We start from the raw sequence: 20,985 nt of genomic DNA, 5'->3' as shown, positions 1-20,985 counted from the left end.
GCTACTTCGTGAATGCTCATACATGTATCAGTATCATGAAATAAGAAGAGTCCAGAAATCTCACTTTGCATTTGGCCCCATAAATATCAAATGAAGAAGATAAACAACTGTGGCCTCTTGATGGCTTTTAGGGTCAGCTATGCCTATGTTCATATATAACCTTAGGCATTTGGGAAATTTAGGTATTACCTGTTTTACACAGATTCTGGAACACAGGTTTTATACTTTAAGTCATCTGTCTTCCAAGACATTTGTCAAATGGCTGCCTTAATATGAAAAACTACAAGAGCTCCCCAACATCCCAAAGATTGTTTAAATGTTCACAAAACGCCATGCTCATTTGCTATATTGCATTCACAACAGAACTCAGATATCTGATGAAAGCTACAACTTGTAAGCATGAATTTAAATTTATACACTGCTGTTTTTCTGGCAGAAATGATCTAAAGGGCACTGTTACACAGAAATCAATTATACTTTACCAGACTAAAACACGTCAGTTGTTTCTGACTAAAAATCCGCTGCATTATATTTACTAAGTCTAATCACACTGCCATCTTCTGTGCAGTTCTACAGTCCTACACCTAGAAATCAACGTCCCAGTGCTAGAGAGAAACAAAAAGGATGAACTACGCTGTGGCTTAATTTTATAGCTGTGAAGCACATTGCTTCAAATATCTATCAGAGAGGACATTAAAAATGAAAAGGAGAAATTCTACCCAACGACCAAGAATATCAAACAGAAACAAGAACTACAGCACGTAAGAACACCTCTGTAGAATGCTTCAAAGACACAGAATTTAAATAATCAAGGCAAGAAACGAATAAATAACTGTGGTATAATACAAACTTTACTTATAAAACAAAAATTAAAAAATGAGGAAGAAGTCATTGCCTTCAGTAAAAAACAGGAAAATGTCAATCTCAACAAACAAGGTGGAAATTCTTTCAAAATCTTGTCCATTTAACAATGTTCCAAGTTAACCACTATTCTCCATTTCCTTTGCAGGACGTTTTCTGGTGCTAAGTGCCCGTGGAATGCTCTCCAGAACGTCTAAGCACTTTTGCCCCCACCAAAGGTACCACATTTTTTACCAAGAATTACTTCTTTTCAAACCAGTTTATGCTGATTAAAACTATAGTTGTGGTTATGTAATAATTAAATATTATATCACATAAAAATATAAATAGAAAAATTGCTTCTATGAAAATTAAGACATGCACTAGGAAGAACCTACAAAGGCAAGTCCTCCAAATAACCCTGCTGCCAAAATAAGCATGAGCAACAAAAACAACAGATGGGGGAGGGGACACAGGGAGAATTCTACAAAGGTTTTTGTACCCAGTCTTAAAAATGTGTAAGTTCTCAAGTTCCCCATATATTAAAAAAAAAAAAAAAAGGACCTGGAAATTATAGGGGCATCATGGTAGCACACATATTCAAGAAGAAAGACAAAGAGCTCTATTTAGTGAGTACAAAAGCAAAACAGTCACTAAGACAGTATTAGCTATAGTCACCTGCTACTGTACTACCAAACATTAGATCTGATTCCTTCCATCTAATTGCATTTTTGAAGCAACTAACAGTAATTTATTATACAGTTCAAAATGGCTAGAATTGAAATGCTCCTAACATAAAAAAAGATGTCTGAGGTGATGAATATCCAAATCACCCTGATTTGATCATTATATATTATATGCAGGTATCAAAATACTTCCAAAATATATAAAAATAACATGCATCGATTAAAATAAAAGAAACAGTTGCAACATCAGAAAAAAAATAAGTGATTCGGTTTCTATATTTTGATTTATAAACAAAATCCTAAAGAAATATATTTTTGTTTATGGTTTCTATATTAAACTAGCTTTTAATTTCCCTTTGGACGGGGTGTAGGCACAACTTTTGTGTGTGGGACATAACCACAAGACAAACTCTACTTAACAAGATCAAATATTTTGACCTGGTTGCTTGTACCCTCACATTAACTTGAAATAAATTTACCTAAAATTAAAAAACAATTTCTCTTTAATGTGATCTCAAACATAACTAGCCCAGCTCTGCAAAGATATATTCACTGAGAAGTTTAAACCAGAGAATTCTTAAAATCATGGTTCATCAACACATATCAAAAGTCTAAAATGTGTTCTTCGAGTAGCTCCACAAGAGAAATTTACCCTATTCAGTACCATCTTATACACAGAGAAGTATGTATAAGAACACATACGGCACTTACAGCAGTGTGGTTTATGAAGCAAAAAAGGCAAATGCCCTAAACATGTAACCACAGGAGACAGGCATATTCACATCCAGTAAAATACTATGTAGACACAAAGATTATTTACATCTATTTTAAACATGGAAAGGTGTTCACAATACAATATGAAGAGAGAAAAGAAGGTTATGGAATTTTAACTATTGGATACACTGAAAATAAAAATGTTAACAGTGATTATTTCAGAGTAGAATTCAGTATGTTGGATATTTTGATTACCTGTATTTTCTCCTTCCTATAAATTAAAAGTAGGAAGAAGCCCCTGAAACATGTACAGATCATGTTTTAATTTGCCAAAATTTAAAGTTAATAAATTAATGAAAAGCTATCAACACTGTTAGGCTGTTTTATAAAAATGGCCCTGGACAGTGAAATCAGGAAACTAGAATGGATACCAGGAGAGAATCTGCTATTAAGAGCCAGGCACAGAAAGACAAATACTGTGTGATCTTGTTGAAATGTAGAATTTTTTTTTTAATTTTTATTTATTTATTTTTTTAAGACAGAGTCTCACTATGTCATCCTCAGTAGAGTGCCATGGCATCACAGCCCATAGCAATCTCAAACTCTTGGGCTTAAGTGATTCTCTTGCCTCAGCCTCCCAAGTAGCTAGGACTCAGGCACCCACCACAATGCCCAGCTATTTTTGTTGTTGTTGTTGCAACTGTTGTTTAGCAGGCCTGGGCCGTGTTCGAACCCACCAGCCCTGATGTATGTGGCTGGCACCCTAACTACTGAGCTACGGGCGCTGAGCCCAAATGTAGAATTTTTTAAAAAGTTGACTTTGCAGCAGCACAGAGTAGCATGGCGATTACCAGAGACTGAAAAATAAATTCTGGTGTTCTAGTACACAATAGGGTTAAAGTAAAAATATTGTTCTATTATACATTAGGGTATAGTAAAAATATTCTGTGTCACAAAATAGCTAAATAGTGGCTTTAGAAATTGAAAAGAAATGATAAATGCACGAGGTGAATAAAAGACACACTAACTACTCTGATCAGTTCATTACACAGCACAGACACATATCACAACATGGAACTGTACCCCATAAATATGTATAATTACACTGTGTCAATTTTAAAAATTAATAAAGTTTTTAAAAAGAATTCACTATTAATCTCTCATGGGACTTCCTACTACAGGTGCAGATCTCCACTCCCTGCATCTGGCCTTGTGACTTGCTCTGATCAGTGCAGTGCAGCAGAAATGACACCACAGAAATCAATCCTAAGTTTTAAGAGGCCTTTTGGCTTTTACTAGTTATTTTACTGCTGAGAGCCTCATGAGAAGAAATCCGAGCTGGCCAGCCCAACCAGCCCCAACACAATATCCAGGCACCACTCGAAGCTCTCTCAGGTCACCCAGGCAAGTCCTGCTTCTATAAGAGTGACCCGAGGCAGGACCAGAGAGAGAAACACCTGCTGAGTCCAGTCCAAACTGCTGGCCACAGTCAGGAGCACATAGCGTGGTGGTTGTTCTAAGCCATTAAGTTTGGGGGATGGGTTATGCAACAACAGATGATCAATTTGTTCTTCATTCACACTGTCCCAAGTGATATCTATTCTTATAGACTGACTGAAGTATTCCCTAAGACGAAGTTGAATTGTACCCAATGGTTCTACGGTTCTGTGGCATCTCTGAAGGTAACAAAGTAGGGCCTCATGTCTTCTTCAAACTTCAACTCAGAGACAAGAGAAGTGAATTGTTGGTATCTAAAATGTTCTGCATTCTTTACACAAAAGCTCCTTTGTGCAGCTGTGGGCTCTTTCTCTTAAGCCCAAGCACCTTGATGTACAGGACTTGATAGTCTCCCACTCCCTTTTCCGTACATGTGAGGAAACTGTTCCTGGAATCCCAGTATAGGATCAGGCTAAATGTTGAGAAAACTAAAACCAAGCCCAGCATTCCCACCATGGCCACCAACAATAACAAGGACGGTAACACCAGCAATCCCCAGATACGCTGACACTAAGCTGGGTGGCAGAGGGAGCAGATTTGTTAAGGGTGTCTCTGGAGCCAGACAATTCTGCCATTTCCTGTGTAACCTTCAGCAAGTAATTTTATCTTTTCCAAGCTCAGTTTGCTCATTTGTAAATGGGGATAACAATAGTGCCTATCTCACTGAGTTACGAGAATTATGTGCTATGTGTTTGTTCCATAGCATAACTGCAGTGCAAACCTATTCAGTACACCAAAAATGGTAACAAGAGATCAGGTGCCAAATATCTCAGGTCCCTCCTTCTGACTTACCCTCATGTTAGAATATTGTCAGCAAAAATTAAGATAAGATAAAGCAGGATAATGACATTCTTAGTGCTAGTAAAAGCATTTAAATCACAGTTCAGTACACAGTCTGTATGCTATCAGCTCTCTGTATTATTAATCAGCACTTTACATATGTCATCTGATTTAATCCTTACAAAATTTTATAGGTGAAAAATAAGAGTTACAGAGGTGAAAGAACATGCTAGTAAGTGACACAGCCAAGTTCCACTCCCACAGGTTTTTGACTGCAGAACCTAAACCCTTCGACAGCATGTGATACCCAGGAGATCAAACTGGGTGCCTAGTGCCACAGAAATACCTCGCATACACACAATTCCACAGCAGGCTACGTAGTCATGGAGCCACTGCCACATCAGAGCTGTGTGTTGCACAGAGGCCTCGGAGAGTCCCATCCATAGCAGAGATAAATAGGCCACAGTAAGGTGTCAAACACTGGCAGCAAGACATCCACAGCTCTCTGAACCAGGCACACAGTGGGTTTTCAAAAACTGCTGGTTGATGTTGTCCAACTAAATCTACCGTCTTACTAAGCGTAGTTAGGCTCTCCTCTCTCCCATTAAGATAATGAAATTACTCAAATATAGTCAGTCCTCTATATCCACAGATTTTGCATCTATGCATTCAACCAACTGTGGATCAAAAAATGTTTGGAAAAATTATATAATAATAAAAATGCAAATAAAAAATATAGTATAACAACTATCCACATAGCATTTACACTGTATTTAAGTAGCCTAGAGATGGCATAAAGTAAACAGGAGGTTCAGAATGGCCATTACTAAAAAGTCTAAAAACAACAGATGCCTGTGCGGATGCAGTGAGACTGGAATGATACACTCTTGGTGGGACTGCAAATTAGCACAACTTTCTTGAAAAACAGTATGGAGGCTCCTCAAAGAGCTAAAAGCAAACCTACCATTTAATCCAGCAATCCCTCTACCATTATCTACCTGAAGGAAAAGAAGTTATTTTATCAATCAGACACCTACACTAAAATGTTTATCACAGCACAATTCACAACTGCAAAGATACGGAATCAATCTCAGTGCCTAGCAATCCATGAACGGATCAAGAAAATGTGGTCTGTGTGTATATCCACACACACACACGCCATGAAGCACTTCTCAGCCACAGAAAGTAATGGAATGTTGTCTTTTGCAGCAAACTAGGTGGAGCTGGAGACGATTATGCTAAGTGAAGTGTCTCAGGAATGAAAAAACAAACATCACAGTTCTCACTAATAAGTAGGAGCTAAATGATGGGTGAATGTAGGCCCTCCAAAAGTAAAAGACATTGGAAACCAAGAAAGGGGGAGGATGGGAGAATGGTGAGAAATAAAAATGTGCCTATTAGTTACAATGAACACTACCCTGGGGGCAGGCACACTGAAAGCCCTGACGTTAGCATTATATATCTATATATAATGAAAACTTTGTAATAACTAATATTTTGAAATTTTTTAAAAGTAAAAAAATTTAAAAAACAGTGTACAGGAGTATGTGTGTAGGTTATGTACAAACAATATGGCATTTTATATCAAGGATTCAGACATTTTGATTTGGAGCAGGGGTCCCAGAAATGACCTGCAGGAGCTAGGAACGAGGCACAGCACAGTGGCCATTCCACTGAGACATTATGTTTTGCTATTTTAAAAACTAGAAGCTCTTTTAAGAAATCAGCTACTGCTATTTTAGAAAAGTAGAAACTTTATTAGAGAGACTCTAATTCTATTACATTACAGGTAAAACATTTTCCCAAAAATATCTAGCTAGTTAGTAAAAATGATAGGAACTAAGGAGACTTCTTTTTCACTTTTAAAATCTTAACGTCTTTACAGGAAGATGGAAGTGAAGCAATAAAAGAGTTTAACCCACAGAACTGTTCAGCTAAGTTTAGTCCTACCCAAATTCAGCTTGGTGATTTTGAAAACAACCACTTTCCCAGACTTACAGGAAATGGTTAAGCAACCTCAAAAAAAGTCATTTGTTCTTGCATGGCAGACAAGTTTAAAAAAAAAAAAAGAGTCCTTTTCAAATAATAAGACATCTTAAAATTGTCCAGGTATTCATCAGTAGAAGCACATCTACAAGATGCTACAGATTATTATTCTATTTCATACTTGTTTTCCTTTAAAAAGAAAAATAATTCAATTTTTTGATGAGTTTTTATATTTTCTAATAAAATAAATTCTCAAGACTTTAAGACTAAAACAGAACAATAAAAACCATTACAGAGAACAGACAAGCTGACAGTTAGGACTGAGTGACATAGTTTCGTCTTGAACTCAGACAAAATAGAAACCAGATGTGATTGTGTAAAAAAACTACAGTTTTAGTTAAATTTCTCATGTTGTACTAGAGTCGATTTTTTGAGAAAAACCTGCCTGCTATCTTTTTCCTCCTGTAGTACTAGTTGATTCCTGGAACAGTAAAATGTGGTATTTGAGATCAGAGACTCTGTATAATTTGTAATATAAAAGTTTTCTACCTAAACGAAATTTTCCTTACTAATTTTGAAATTTGTTTTTTGATGCAAATATTTCTAACCACACTTTACTATTTTCTTGCCTTCTTAAAAACACTATGAACATATGATCATCATAAAAGGAAAAATCAATGGTTGGACCATTACTTAGTGGGTTACAGAACTCTGTGTCACAGCTGATAAGGTGCTTCAGGGAATGACAATCTTCAACCTATATGCTTAAATGTGGCCAATTTGCCTTAAATGCATTGTAAATAACAACTGTAGCTTTATGACAAATCATATGGCATGGTTTTTGGGATTTTTATAGTTTCAGTGTAGATTTATTTATTGAACCAAGTTTCACTGCAGCTATTTAGTCCAGCTATTTTTCAGGGGATTCGTGACTTCAACTAAAGGTAAGTTTTGATAATGACTCACCATTATCAATCAGTAAACATTTCTTCTAGTTAAAAATATTTGACAGGTTCAATTATGAAATCTGTGAATTGAGATAAATTTTAAACACAATAGGCTGAATTAAAGATGTGTTGAAATATGAAAATTAACATTATTCATTTCTATTCTTTTTTTAACTTCAAATTAATGAGGGTACAAAATTTTAGGTTACATTGTTGTCAATTCTAAGGTAAAGTTCAAGTTGAGCCCTTCACCCAGGCACCATGCTAAACCCTCACATTGTGCACATTAGGTTTGATCCCACCAATCACCTTCGCTCCTCCCCCAGCCCTCATCTTTCTCTCCCCTCCCACTTGCTAGACTATATTTATATCTATTTTTGATATTAGAGCCTTGCATAAGACTTAGAATTTGAAATACATAAGAAGTTCTCATGACAAAAATTTTTAGATCTCCCCAGGTTCAGAAAATCCCCAAATACTCACTATGATCAGATATGGAAAATCAGCTGCATTGTTAGAGCTTTAGTTAAGCCAGATTTTTAAAATCTAAAACTAAAACTATATTAAAATAATTATACCTAGTGAAATGTCACAAATTTTCAAAAGTTGTTTTTAAAAATCACCTGTCTAAAATAAATGGCTATAAACCTTATCAAAAATTAAAATAAAAAGATTTCAGTAAATTATTAAATTAAATAAATGTGATTACATGGATATTTGGGTGAATTGACCAAGAATCAATTTTGGTATACTATGAGCCATGCCAAAATATTCCACTGCCATCTCTTTGTCAGTTCCACCCACAGAACACTGCAATAAAATAGAGAAGTAGTTATATTAACTGGAAGTTAATTATAATTTCCAGAAAATAAAATGAATTTTGTAGAGACTATCTTGGAATACAGTCTTTTTTAAAACATTACAAACAGTATCCCATCTCTTCTTCACCTGCTCACCATATTTAACATTTTATTTGTAATATAAAAGTTTTCTACCTAAACGAAATTTTCCTTACTAATTTTGAAATTTGTTTTTTGATGCAAATATTTCTAACCACACTTTACTATTTTCTTGCCTTCTTAAAAACACTATAACATATGATCATCATAAAAGGAAAAATCAATGATTGGACCATTACTTACTGGGTTATAAGTAATATAACTATACTCCACACCCTCTGTAAATAAGACTGAGAGGGTAGATGGAAGAATGCCCCAGCCCCACCAAGATGTCCATGTCCTAATCCCCAGGGACATGGTTAAGGATCCTGAGATAAGAGAGACTATCCAGGAAGGCCCAATGTGATCACAGGAGTCTATAAAAGGCAGAAGAGGAGCTGAGAGTGAAGTAATGAAGAGGACTACACTTGCCTTTGATAGCCTCCAAGATAAAAGAACAGGGCCAAGAGCCACAGGATGTGGGTAACCTCCAGAGGCTGCAAAAGTGAAGGAAATGGGTCCTACCAAAGTCCACAGAAAGGAACACAGGGCCTGCTAACCCCCTTTGGCTTTAGCCCAATGAGGCCCCATCAGGCTTCTGACCTCCAGAACAGGAGGATGACAGGCGCATGTTGTACTGCTTAAACTCGTGGCAACAGGAATAACACCTGGCACCCACAGCACGCCCAGCACTAGTGGGGTATCAGCCACCCATGCTCCCAAGGGGTCAGGGACTCACCCAAAATCAGCTGTGCATTTCCAGTTATTGTTGATATAGTTATTTGGTGATTCAGTTAACTTACAAAACAGATAAAGTGATTCTGAGATCAGACAAAATCTTGGGAAAAACTCAAAGACAAAACACGAAAAAGTGCTGTTGAGTTAGCACGAGACAACTGCAAAAGGCTTGGAAAAAACTGGGTGTCTAGACAAAGGTTGCACTCAGAGCACTTCAGAGGTGTCTGCATTTTCACTTCACTTTATGGCGGGTTATGGAGTTAAAACTTAGAGAAGCAGACCACGTGTTGTAAATTTTCTGCTGCAAGTTTGTTTTCTTTCTCCATTCTGCCCTGAAGGCAGGCTTTAGTCACAAAGTGGTGTGTCAATGCCAAGAGGTAGAACTCTAACAAGTTGTGTATTTGTAGCCAGAGAAACAGGAGAAGTAGCTCCTGCAGGCCACACAGTGTGGGAAGAAAATCAGAGGAGGGTCTGAGCTGCATGTGTAGCCCTGAGCAAGTCCTGCAGCAGGCCTGTCAGTCTCCACTGCTGCCCGCACCACAAATTCAGTGGCTTAAAACAGCACAGTTTTGTTACCTTACAGTCTGGAGATAAGAAGTCCAAAATGGGTCTCACTGGGCCCAAATCAAAACACTGAAAGAGCTGTGCTCTTCCAGAGGCTCTATGGCAGTGGTTCTCAACCTTCCTAATGCTGCGACTGACCCTTTAATAGAGTTCCTCATATTGTGGTGACCCCCCCAACCATAAAATTATTTTCATTGCTACTTCATAAGTATAATTTTGCTACTGTTATGAATCATAATGTAAATATCTGATATGCAGGATGTATTTCATTGTTACAAAGGGATGGCCACTATAGTGCCTGTAGGCTGAGGTTGCCTCAGCCTCCTAAGTAGCTGGGACTACAGGCACTCACCACAATGCCCAGCTGTTTTTTGGTTATAGTTGTCATTGTTTAGCAGGCCCGGGCTGGATTTGAACACACCAGTTCTGGTGTATGTGGCTGGTGTCCTAGCCACTTGAGCTACAGGCGCCGAACCCAAAATTTAAATTTTAAACAAAAAATTCTGAAATGAAAAATTCACTGAATGACATCAAGAAATAATGAGGAAAACAGTGCCTCGGGGACATGCTTGACAACTGAATACTATCCAACCATCCAACTAACAGCCACACAAACACACACACGCACACACACACACACACACACGAAAAGATGAGCAAAATCAACAGTCACCAGGAAAACACAAACCAAAGCCACACTGAGATACCACTGCACATCCACCAGATTGGCTAAAACTAGGAAGATTAACCTCACTGAGTCAGTACGCACTCTGCAAGCACCCAGTTTGGAGGACAGTTTGGCTCCAGCAATCCAATTTGGGTAATTCTTTACCCAAAGGAAAAGAAGTCCTTATAGCAAAAAGACACACATCTGTTTAGCGCAGAACAATTCACAACTGCAAAAATATAGAGTTCACCTAAGTGCCCATCAGCTGATGATGGGATGAGAAAAATGTGGTGTGCACGCACCCCACAGCACTACTCAGCCACAAAAAAGAATGAAATAAAATAATGTATTTTGCAGCAACCTGGATGGAATTAGAACCCATAATCCTAAGTGAAGAACCTCAGTAGTAGAAAAAACAGACACCATGTGTTCTCACCAGTGGGGGCTACATGGTTGGTGTACAGGGACACACAGAGCATTAGAATGGACTTTTGAGACTCAAAAGGAGGCTGGGTGGGAGAGGTGGAGGGATCAAAAACTACCTATAGAGACAATGTACACTACATTCAGGTGACTACACAGAAAGCCCTGACTTCACCACTATACAATTCATCTATGTAACAAAAAAAACCCTACATCTATTTACATCTATTGAAATTTTGAAAATCAAATTTAGTTTTTAAAAAAGAAAAACGAAGTTAAAATATACAGGTAGCAGATGACCCAACACATCGACTCTCAGGTATTTACCCCAAAGAAACTAAAACAAATGTCCACACGAAGACTTGTACTGGAGTTCACAACAGCTTTATTCCTGATAGCTCAAAATTGGAAGGACTATCCACCCAGCAGCAAATAAACTATGGTATATCTATATAGTGGAATGCTATTCGGCACTTTTTAAAAGAAACTATTATGCTGAGGCAAAGAAAAAAGGCCTAAAAAAAAAAAAAAGCACTGTATGCCACCTAGATAAAATGTACATAACTCCATTTATATAAAATTCGAGAAAATGCCAACTTATCTATAATGACACAAAGGATTTCAGTGGTTCCTGATAAGCAGGTATGGAGAGAGGGATGGATTGAAATGTTCTTTTTTGTTTTGCTTTGACTTTACATGTTAAAATGTAAATACCAAATGAGTAATATAAAATCAGTGCTCTGATTTTAATTATACAAAGGCTAATATATGAGACTTATTATCGCATATCACAATCCAGACTCCATCCAGGTCTTTGTTCCATGTTCAGACCACTCACTTAAAGGAACCAAACAAGGTTTTCTGTGCGAAAGTATTTCTGACACTTGCTATAAACACCAGTAGGTGATAGACAACTTCTCTATGTTAATAAATATTTCCAGGTATTTTGAAGAGATGTATTAGGATGGGTAGGTGTATTGCCTAACTTCACAGAACTCTCATTTAAACAGACGAACTTATGTGTGCCCTCTAGGATGCACATTTATACATGATCACAGCCTTATGTCATTTTCCAGGAGGTGAGAAAGGGAGACACTTCAGAGTTTTACTGGTAACTCAGAATTTTACGGTCTTAATTACGAGCAGTCTCCAGGTATCCAACATATGATTCGTACATGGAGACTATTATGGGTAATGGGTAAATGTACCTGTTCCAACTTACACACAAATTAAACTTAAGAACAAACCTTCAGAACCTATCTCATTCATGAACTCAGGGACCACCAGTACCTCCATTTTGTCATGCTGCAACACAAGAGAGCCTGAAGATCACTGACAACCCAGCTGTGGACAGGTTAATACACAATATGCAACAATTTTATTTATTCTGCAATGTACTTAGTTGTCAAAGGCTTGGCAGATATTCTTAATGACCTGGTGAGCATTTCCTAACTTCAAGGATAAATGCAAACATAAACTAACAAACACTGGTTATAATCCACTAGATTCAAAATCAGAAATAACGTTTGAACTATGTCACATGAGCATTTTCTAAATTAACCTGTCAATGCAACTTGGGAGTAAAATATAAGAACATAAAATAGTTTAAACAAGCAAAAGACAGATCTTGTTTGGTCCCTAGAAATTAACAGTTTCAGTGAACAAAGAAAATATCAAAAAGTAAATGGACAAGAGAAAACTTTCCAACCAACAAAAGAGACACACGAAAATCTTATAAATGAGAGACCCCATATTCCTATATATGGAAACATATTATTTGGCCACAAATTAGGTTTCATATAAGGGAAACTGAGATACAGGGACTAAACGTTCTTTTCCACCTCATTTTATTCTATGGGATAAACTGTACCTTAAATGGCCTTGCATGTGTGCGTGACAGAGAGACATGTGGAGAAGGGAGGAAGGCAGGGTGGAGGTAGCAGGTGTTAGTGGAAAGAAAAGAATTCTTGGTTCAGATTTAAGCAACTCTTAAGTGCTATTCAAACACCTCTATTAAATTTGCTCTAAGAAAAAGACAAGATAAAAGATCTCCAACCATTTTGTGATTAGAGTTCCCTGTTTATGTCTTACTACTGTTTCAAACTAACAAAGTGCCAATCAAGACCATGAGGGTTAAACTCTCATAAAACCTGGTATGTGTGGCAAACATTGAGATGAAATCAGTGTACAGCTCCCTGAAGTGCTCTTTCCCCACTGCCAGCCAAATGGAAATTATATCACTGCAGCTAATTACAGATTAACTATCTGTTCCAGGTAGAGTCCAAACCCACAGGGTTGTCCCAGTTGACCTGAGTATGCCCAGGGTAAAGCTTGGGAAAGTAGATCAATCCTAATCATACATGGTCCGAATGAAAAATGAGGTCTGGGCAGTGTTTTCTAACCTCTTTTATCTCATGGCACACTTGAACCTATAGTAAAAACTTCCATGGCACACTTAAATTACATTGATCCAAAGAAAGAGTTAAAAAAAAGAATATATTTACTGTGCTTTGAACTTCTTTTGAAAATAATTTAATTAATGACCTTTAAAAGTTTTCATGGCGCACCTGAGATCCTCTCAAGGCACACCAGGGTGTGACCCAGCAGCTGAAAATCACTGTTCTAGACCATTCTATGGAAGGGCGAATACAGAACAAAGGCTTTGTATTATCTTGGACTCCTGGGTCCATCCATCAGGACTAGTAGAAAAAAGAATAACTGAACTTAACCAAATAGGCCTTTAATTCATTAAAATTAAAGTAAGTCTAAGAAATCACTGCAGGGCTGAGGAGTAAAATGACTATTACTTCTGTGCTGAGGGCTGAGGGTCGTGGGATGGAACAGTGTTCTGGAAACCTTTCCATATATAAATAAACAGGAAAAAAGGGATAAAAATTCATTACCTTCTAATGACTGCCTAGGACTGAAATAAATGACTATCGAATCCTCAAATAACTGGCAGAGGGCTCATCAGACCACCTGGCCAGAGTGTTTCCCTCCAATGACCTGTCTATGGAGACCTGCTGCCCAGTCCCAGCAGCCACATTCCTGTCTGTGCGGACTCCTGAAGACCCACTCCCAACTGTTGGGGACTCTTAAAGCCCTACTCCCACCTTCTGTGGACTCCTGAAGCCCCAGTCCCAACTACTATGGACTCCTGAAACTGGTAGGGTTAGTGTGCAGAGTAACAGTCTTCAAGATATGGTACAGGCACGCCTGGGAATCCTGAACACCCTCCCAGGAGTTCTTTAAAGTTAAAGCTATTTTCATAATAATAAGATGCTACTTGACATTCTCACTCCCATTCTCTGATGAGTGTTAAATGAAGCTTTCCATGGCTCATGCTGCAGCAAATTTAAAGATCATTGTAAACAATGCCTCTCACTGATCTGCTTGTTTTAGAAAGTAGTTCTTTTTTATTAAAAAGCTCTTAGGGGGCCCATGATACCTGTGAAAGTATAAAAGAGGTCCTAAGACTGAAAAGCTTGAGAAGCGTTAACTCTGCCTTCCAAGAGCAAAAAAAAAAAAAAAAAACTACCAAGCTCTCCAGACATTGTGATTGGAACTTGCAGGTCTCAGTATACTGCCTACAAAAGCACACAGAGTAAACACATACAGCAGGGAAAACAGAAGGCAGAGGCCTGGGTCCCACCATCACAGAGATGGAATGGACACGGGGTCCAGCATCATCCTGGACCCTGCATCCAGAAAAGAAATCAATGAATTTATCCATATGTGCTTCTTCAAGGATCCTCAGGCAGGAATGTAAACTCCAATAACTTATTCTTGTAGAAAAATGGAATGTTCTTTACCCCGAGGTTTCCAGAAACAAAATGTCCAAAGTGATGGCTCATGTTCTATACAGAATGGTACCTCCCAATCAAACTCATATAATGATGCCCTAACCACCAATGTGACTGTGTTTGAAGATGGGGACTTTAAGGAAGTAAAGTTAAATGGAACATGTGAAAGGGTGGATCTTAATCCAATCGGATCAGTGTCCTCACAAAAAAAGCAACACTAAAGCTCAGTCTCTTTCCACACCAGCACAGAGCAAAGGTCACATGAGGACACATCAGAAGTCAGCTGTCTGCAGGTGAGGAAGAGAGCCTTCCCTAGAAACTAAGTGTGCAGACGCCTTCATCTTGGACTCCTACCTTCCAGACAGTGAGAAAATTAATTTCTGCTATTTGAGCACCTATATTATTTTATCCCAGCAGCCAGAGCAGACTGATACCTACCCCACAGTTTGTTCCTGTATGATCACACCACAAACACCCTGAGTAGGGGCAGGGCAGGAATGGAACTTTCGTAAGGGGGGAAGCAGTGAATCCGTGTCTTCATAGTGCCACACACTGTAATTTATGATATGTGGGTTGCTAAGGAGTTGTTTTAGTTTTATTCTTCTCAAAAGATCATGTAATTTTTATCCTTTGATGAACATCAGGACAGAAACATAAATGTTACACCCCTGGTTTGAGTCAAGTCAACAGCCCAGGCTCTCACACCTGACTCACACCACAGCCAGCTCACCACATTATTGGTCACTCTGCCTCCCTGAGAATGGGACGTGGCTCCCTCTTTACTCTTCCCATACAGCCACATGGAAGCTCCTGTGTTGCAAATTCATTGCCAACTCCACAAAGTATGAGGAAATATCTTTTTAAAAGGTGACTCCAAGTAGCTTGGGAACTGTTTTTGTGGGCTTTCTAAAGAAGGGGTCAGCTAGAGGCTTGCAGCACTGCAGGAAAGACTGACTGCACACAAGGTCACAACACAGCCACTCACCACACAGAAGGGGACACCCCCCCAGGCCACATTGTTGCCCTTCCCAGCAAATACAAAAGAGCTGTGTTTTTCTCTGCTGTATAATGAATGGTTCCCAGCTGAACAAGCATGTATGTTCTTCATATACTAATAGAACCAAAAATGTAGTTTTAACCATTTAGAAAACAGAGTTCTAAACAAGTGCTATTTCTGCTTTCATAATATGCCATGTGTGCTTTGCTGAGCATCCTTGGGAAGAAATGGAGAGCCAGTAACTTATTCTTACAGATGTGATATCTGTGCTCCCAGGGTGCTGGGACACCTGGGGTCTACAGTAAGGAAATGCCACACCTGTGCCCACATAGTCTCCCCAAAGCCACCACACACTTTAAGGATTACTTCTTGCACATTTCCCCTTACTGTTTGGTCAAAATTACTAGTTTATGTGTTTCAGAAGTTCAAATATTATCTTTGTGAAAAAAAAACAAAAACAGATCTGGAAACTCACAGCAGAGTGGAAGTAGGTAAGCTGCTGCCAAGTTACATTCATTCAACAGAAATATTTTTTTAAAAAGAATATCATTGTCCTTAGCAAAAATACAAATTCATTAGTAAAATTAGCTTCTTTAAGCTTCCCTGAGGAAGGAGAACAAAACAGGTATGGACTTCAACACATAATATTATGGACATTTTGTTAAGATTCCTGATGCTTATGAAATGCAAGCTTTGTTACAAATTAATGAAGTACCCTTATTCTCTATCTTCATGTTAATATTGCCCTTTTTGGTATTAAGCTCAGAACTATTTCAACTCTAATTAACAAACCAAATTTTGTACTGCTGAAGACTGAAACAAGCTCTACTTGTATGAATAAAGAGGTGTTGTATATAGCATTTGCTTGTAGGAACCAAGAAAGCATACCAAGCCAGAATTAAATTGGATATAGGCAGGAAGAATTTCTTTACTCGTAAGCAACATTCCCCCCAAAGTATTGCAAATTCATAATTGTCAATAAATATGAAATGGAAAGAGTCTTCCTAAACTGGTCTGAAACCTTTAGTAAAGAATTAAGATACAAAAGATACCATCTGTTCCCAATTTTTCATAATTTTCATTATGAGAATTATATTTCTCATAATTTTCACTGGTGAATATGCCCGAACTACCATGAATAGACCACTGATAGTATCAAAAAGGTTTCCAGTGCATATTTTAGTTTTTTTTTGGGGGGGGGGCAGTTTTTGGCTAGGGTTGGATATTGAACCCACCATCTCCGGCATATGGGGCTGCTGCCCTACTCCTTTGAGCCACAGGCTCTGCCTGCACATTTTAACCACATATATTAGAATATCCTGGTACTATCCCTAAGTAAGAATCACCAAACTGGGGAGTAAAGAGCCAGGATTTGAACCAACAGTTTGAACTGCTCTTGATAGTAGGTTGGTCTGTACAGAAGTCTTAACAAAACAAGGTAGGTCCATAGCTAGATCTCCAAAATGCAAAAAAAAAAAAAAGTGGGGGGGGAGAAGTATAAAACCACATGTATCTGGTTTTATACATGTATCAACGAAGGAAAAGTTGTCAAATGTAATGTGTAATTCTTTAAGTCTGACAGCTTTCGAAAAAAGTATACTAATTTGTACTTTCACATCAATAATCTTTTTAAAAACTTAATCCCATCAGAATGTGAGTGCCTCGGGGACAGGGGCTATGCTGCATTCCTATTTGGATTCTACATTTAAGAACAAGGTCTGGAGCAAGTTAGCACACAGTAAATCTTAAAAGATTTAAATGTATTTATTTAGGAGGGTATTTTTTTAAAAGCTATTCTCTTTTTCCGTTTTTATTTTTTTTTCAATCTGCATGCAGAATTTATTTCAATTTTTATGATTTTCTCCAAAGTTGTAATAGTCTCCTGCTCACATCTAATTCCGCAGCTTTTCTCCCCTTTTTACCACTTCTAATCAGCATAGTACATGGCAGCTTTTACAAGTGACTCACTTTAGTCTTCTAAGTATCTAACTTAGTTTTCATAAAAACAATACTTGTTTTCATTTTGCTCATGAACATATATCACATTTAATTAAATTACAAATTACAGTAACACAACCAGCATAAAAACACTTTTCAACCAACTCAGTAAGCCATGGCTTAGCTGGGGGAGTGGAACTCCATAGCATTCTAGAAGGTCCTCACTGCTTGGGTTTGAATCCCAACTTCTTCATATACTAGTTGTGTAACCTGGGAATTCAAACTACTTACGCTTTACGCTCTGCTTTCCTCATCTGTGAAAGGAGACAATAACAGCACCTCATAAATTTGTGAGGATTAAAGGAGAGACCACTTGTGAAGCACTTCGATTGGTGTGGGGCAGGCGCTAAGTGCTCAATAAAACTGACATTACTGTTGTTGCTGGACTGGGGCAGCAGTTGTCCTACAGGCTGTGGGCCTGAGCCTATACCCGGCATCCCCTCTCCTTCATGGAGGAAGTAGGTGCATCTAGTAACGTACCTTCAGTAGAGATACATTCCTACCTCCCATATGAGAAAACACAGGACTGGAGAGTCGGTGACTCCAAAGCCACTTCACCAGGAAGTCATAATTTTTAGAACTGTAAGAGCCTTAGCAATCATAAAGTCTGGGGAAAAAAGTGAAATTCACCATTTTTTTTTTTTTTTACAATTTGTTGAGTCCAAAAATCCCAATGAGGAGCAAAAGAACTTCTCAGCCAGAGACTGCAAAGCCCTGGCCAGCCTCCTCAGCACCACTGGCTGGCTATGTTGTGCTCCATGTCCATCAGGGTTGAGCAACCAGGAAGAGCTTCAGTCTCCTGAAACTCTTAGTATGGACGTAGGCAGCTTCTGCAGAGGAAGGCTATAGCCAACAGTGGGGAGGTCACATGACTGTACCAAAGCCAGATTCTGTGGGTCTCCACTGGAAGGTCCTGCTGAGGGTCTCCCTGAGCCCTCTGGGCAACCTCTGCTGGTGGGCTCCAGTGCAGGAGGCTTAAGTCTCATGTTGGCCTATGTTGTAGGACTCTCCTTTTCTGTGAGGCCTGCAGTCAGGCCATGCAGGAGGCAGGGGATAACCCTTGTCTCCAGAGCTGGGTTGAGAGATGTTCAGATTGCTATTAGCTTGGGAGCCACTGGGTACCAGGATGCCATGGTACTCCACACTGGGAGGGCCTGGACCTCCAAGTGGAAGATGAGCTGTGGGTCCTGGACACTGCAGTCTCCCAGGTCTAGAAGTCTATTCTCTCTCTTTATTTAAAAAGGACACAAGTCAAAACCAAAAAAAATTTAAATACTATATCTGTTAAGTGAAGCCATTTAAAACCATACATAGGAAGAATCTATTAAACTTCTTACTCTATTCTCCTTCTTCCCTGAACCCCACTCCCAACACCTGCCCTCCCCAAAAGAAGAATGGAGGAGGAGACCTGGAGAAGTAATTTTGGTCTGTTAAATTTTTAATCTAGGTGATAAAAACAAAAGATGAGGAACAAATTATTAACATGATATAAAAAAAATTCAAAAAGAAGAAAAGGAATGTTTTTTAAAAAGAAAAATTAAGTACATTTAAACTTCTCCGGTTTCAATAAAATAGAACTAAGCCCAAAGCATTCACCTTCTACAAAATTTTTTTATGCAATATATTTTCTCTATATTTATTTTCTCTGGTTGCTATCTACAATGGAATTGATATAGAACCAAGAGAAAATTTAAAATGTACAATAATACACAAAATTCTAACAGTAACCACTGAGTTCTTCTAAACAACTAGGCATTCAAACCATTTTCAATGTCACAGAAGAAGTGCTATAGTTAAAATTCTGGCTAGAGAATACCTGAAAAGCATCAAGTCACCAAATACAGCATGATACTCCATGAACTAAAAATACAAACTGTATGTAAGTGAAGACTGATGACATCTGGCTGTTTTATTCTTATATTTATCAAATGACAATGATCAAAATTCACATGAAGATTTGCCCCTTTATCATTCAAAAGATAGCAAATAACCTTAATGAAGGAAAAATCTAATAATTTTAACTCTAATTTTTTCTTCCTTTTTCTAGGCTGTTTGTATTTATACTTGTCCCCCAATCAAATTGACAATTTTTATCTTGTAAATTGTTTTTAAAATTTTTTCATCATAATATAGGTTCCACAATCCTTAGCAACCCTCAGAGATCTTCTCAGAAAAATGTGGCAATAGAAAGTAAGTGAAATTGTCAATGATTCCTAAATATTTACTCTGAATAGTCTCTCAGGCAAATCTGTAAAGCTCCAAATACCTTTATAAGATCTAAAGGTACTTTTAATTCCATCATCTAGATATACTATAGTTTTAAAAGATTGTCTTAACCCAGTGGTTGTCAACCTTCCTAATGCCACAACCCTTTAATATAGTTCCTCATGTTGTGGTGACCCCCAACCATAAAATTATTTTCATTGTTACTTCATATAGTAAGTTAAGACTTAACCTATCATCTTATTTAAAATGAAAAAATAGCTAGCCATAATGAATATCTATGAGTTAACAGAATAAGATCTGCAAAGGAAATTTGTAAGAACGTTTCAATATCTATGGAAATCTCATGAGTTATAAAAATGCCCTAGGTGATGAATAAATTTGCCAGCCCTTATTTCAGAGGAATTTGAACAAAGAATTACTTTACTTATAATTCTCTTAAATACTTTTCCATCTCACTCATCAGACCGATAAAACACAAGGGGCGTGACAGTCTTAAATCTCTATAGCAATAGTTCTGCCATCAATCTATAAACTCGAGGGCCAGTTTGCTTATTATTAACCTATCAAAAAATTAGTGATGATTACTCAAAAAGTGAGAATTGTAACCAAGTTTTTTTCTGCCAATAGTCATTGTCATTCAATTATATGCCAAGAAAAGTGTCTATGCATGAATTCTTCAAGTCTTTATCTCAATAGTATTTCCAAAATTGGTAAATAATTGAAACAGAGCTATGTACCCCACAACAATGAACAAGTGGACTTGAACAAAGCCAGCCACACTTTGGCGAATGTGTGTTTGCTTCTGTCTAGTCCAACACACCATGTCAACTGATGCCCAAATCAAAATAGACCCTCCTTTCTACAAGTGCTTCTTCCACCTGGAGTCACCAAGTACCACAGAAGCCTGCACTGATGCAGGAGGAATTGAGGCTGCTGCTGTAAAGAGCAACCATCTTCTTATTCCACTGAGTAACAACAAGGCTCCATGCTAGGCCTGAGCTGTCTTCTTCATCTAGCCACCCAGTCTGGATACTGAAGAGACAATGTTAGCGACCCCAAGAGCTGAGGCATTAACTATCCAATAAAAAGGGCACAGGCTACTGCCAATAGCCTGAGGATAGGCCAGCCCCAGCTCCTGCACCTGACCTTGATAAATTTGGGCACACCAATTCCTCCAACCA

At 38.1% G+C, this 20,985-nt stretch overlaps 1 protein-coding gene across 2 annotated transcripts in view; it reads right to left on the bottom strand.

Moving 5' to 3' along the window:
• Window positions 1–20,985, bottom strand: part of LNPEP (leucyl and cystinyl aminopeptidase) — a 139,027-nt gene that overhangs the window by 74,909 nt on the left and 43,133 nt on the right. The gene's annotated exons all lie outside the window — the stretch shown is intronic.

The sequence above is a fragment of the Nycticebus coucang genome, chromosome 17, assembly GCF_027406575.1.
Source record: "Nycticebus coucang isolate mNycCou1 chromosome 17, mNycCou1.pri, whole genome shotgun sequence".
Lineage (NCBI taxonomy): Eukaryota > Metazoa > Chordata > Mammalia > Primates > Lorisidae > Nycticebus > Nycticebus coucang.
Note: the sequence above shows the minus strand (reverse complement) of the source record. Positions and strands in the feature narration are given on the sequence as shown.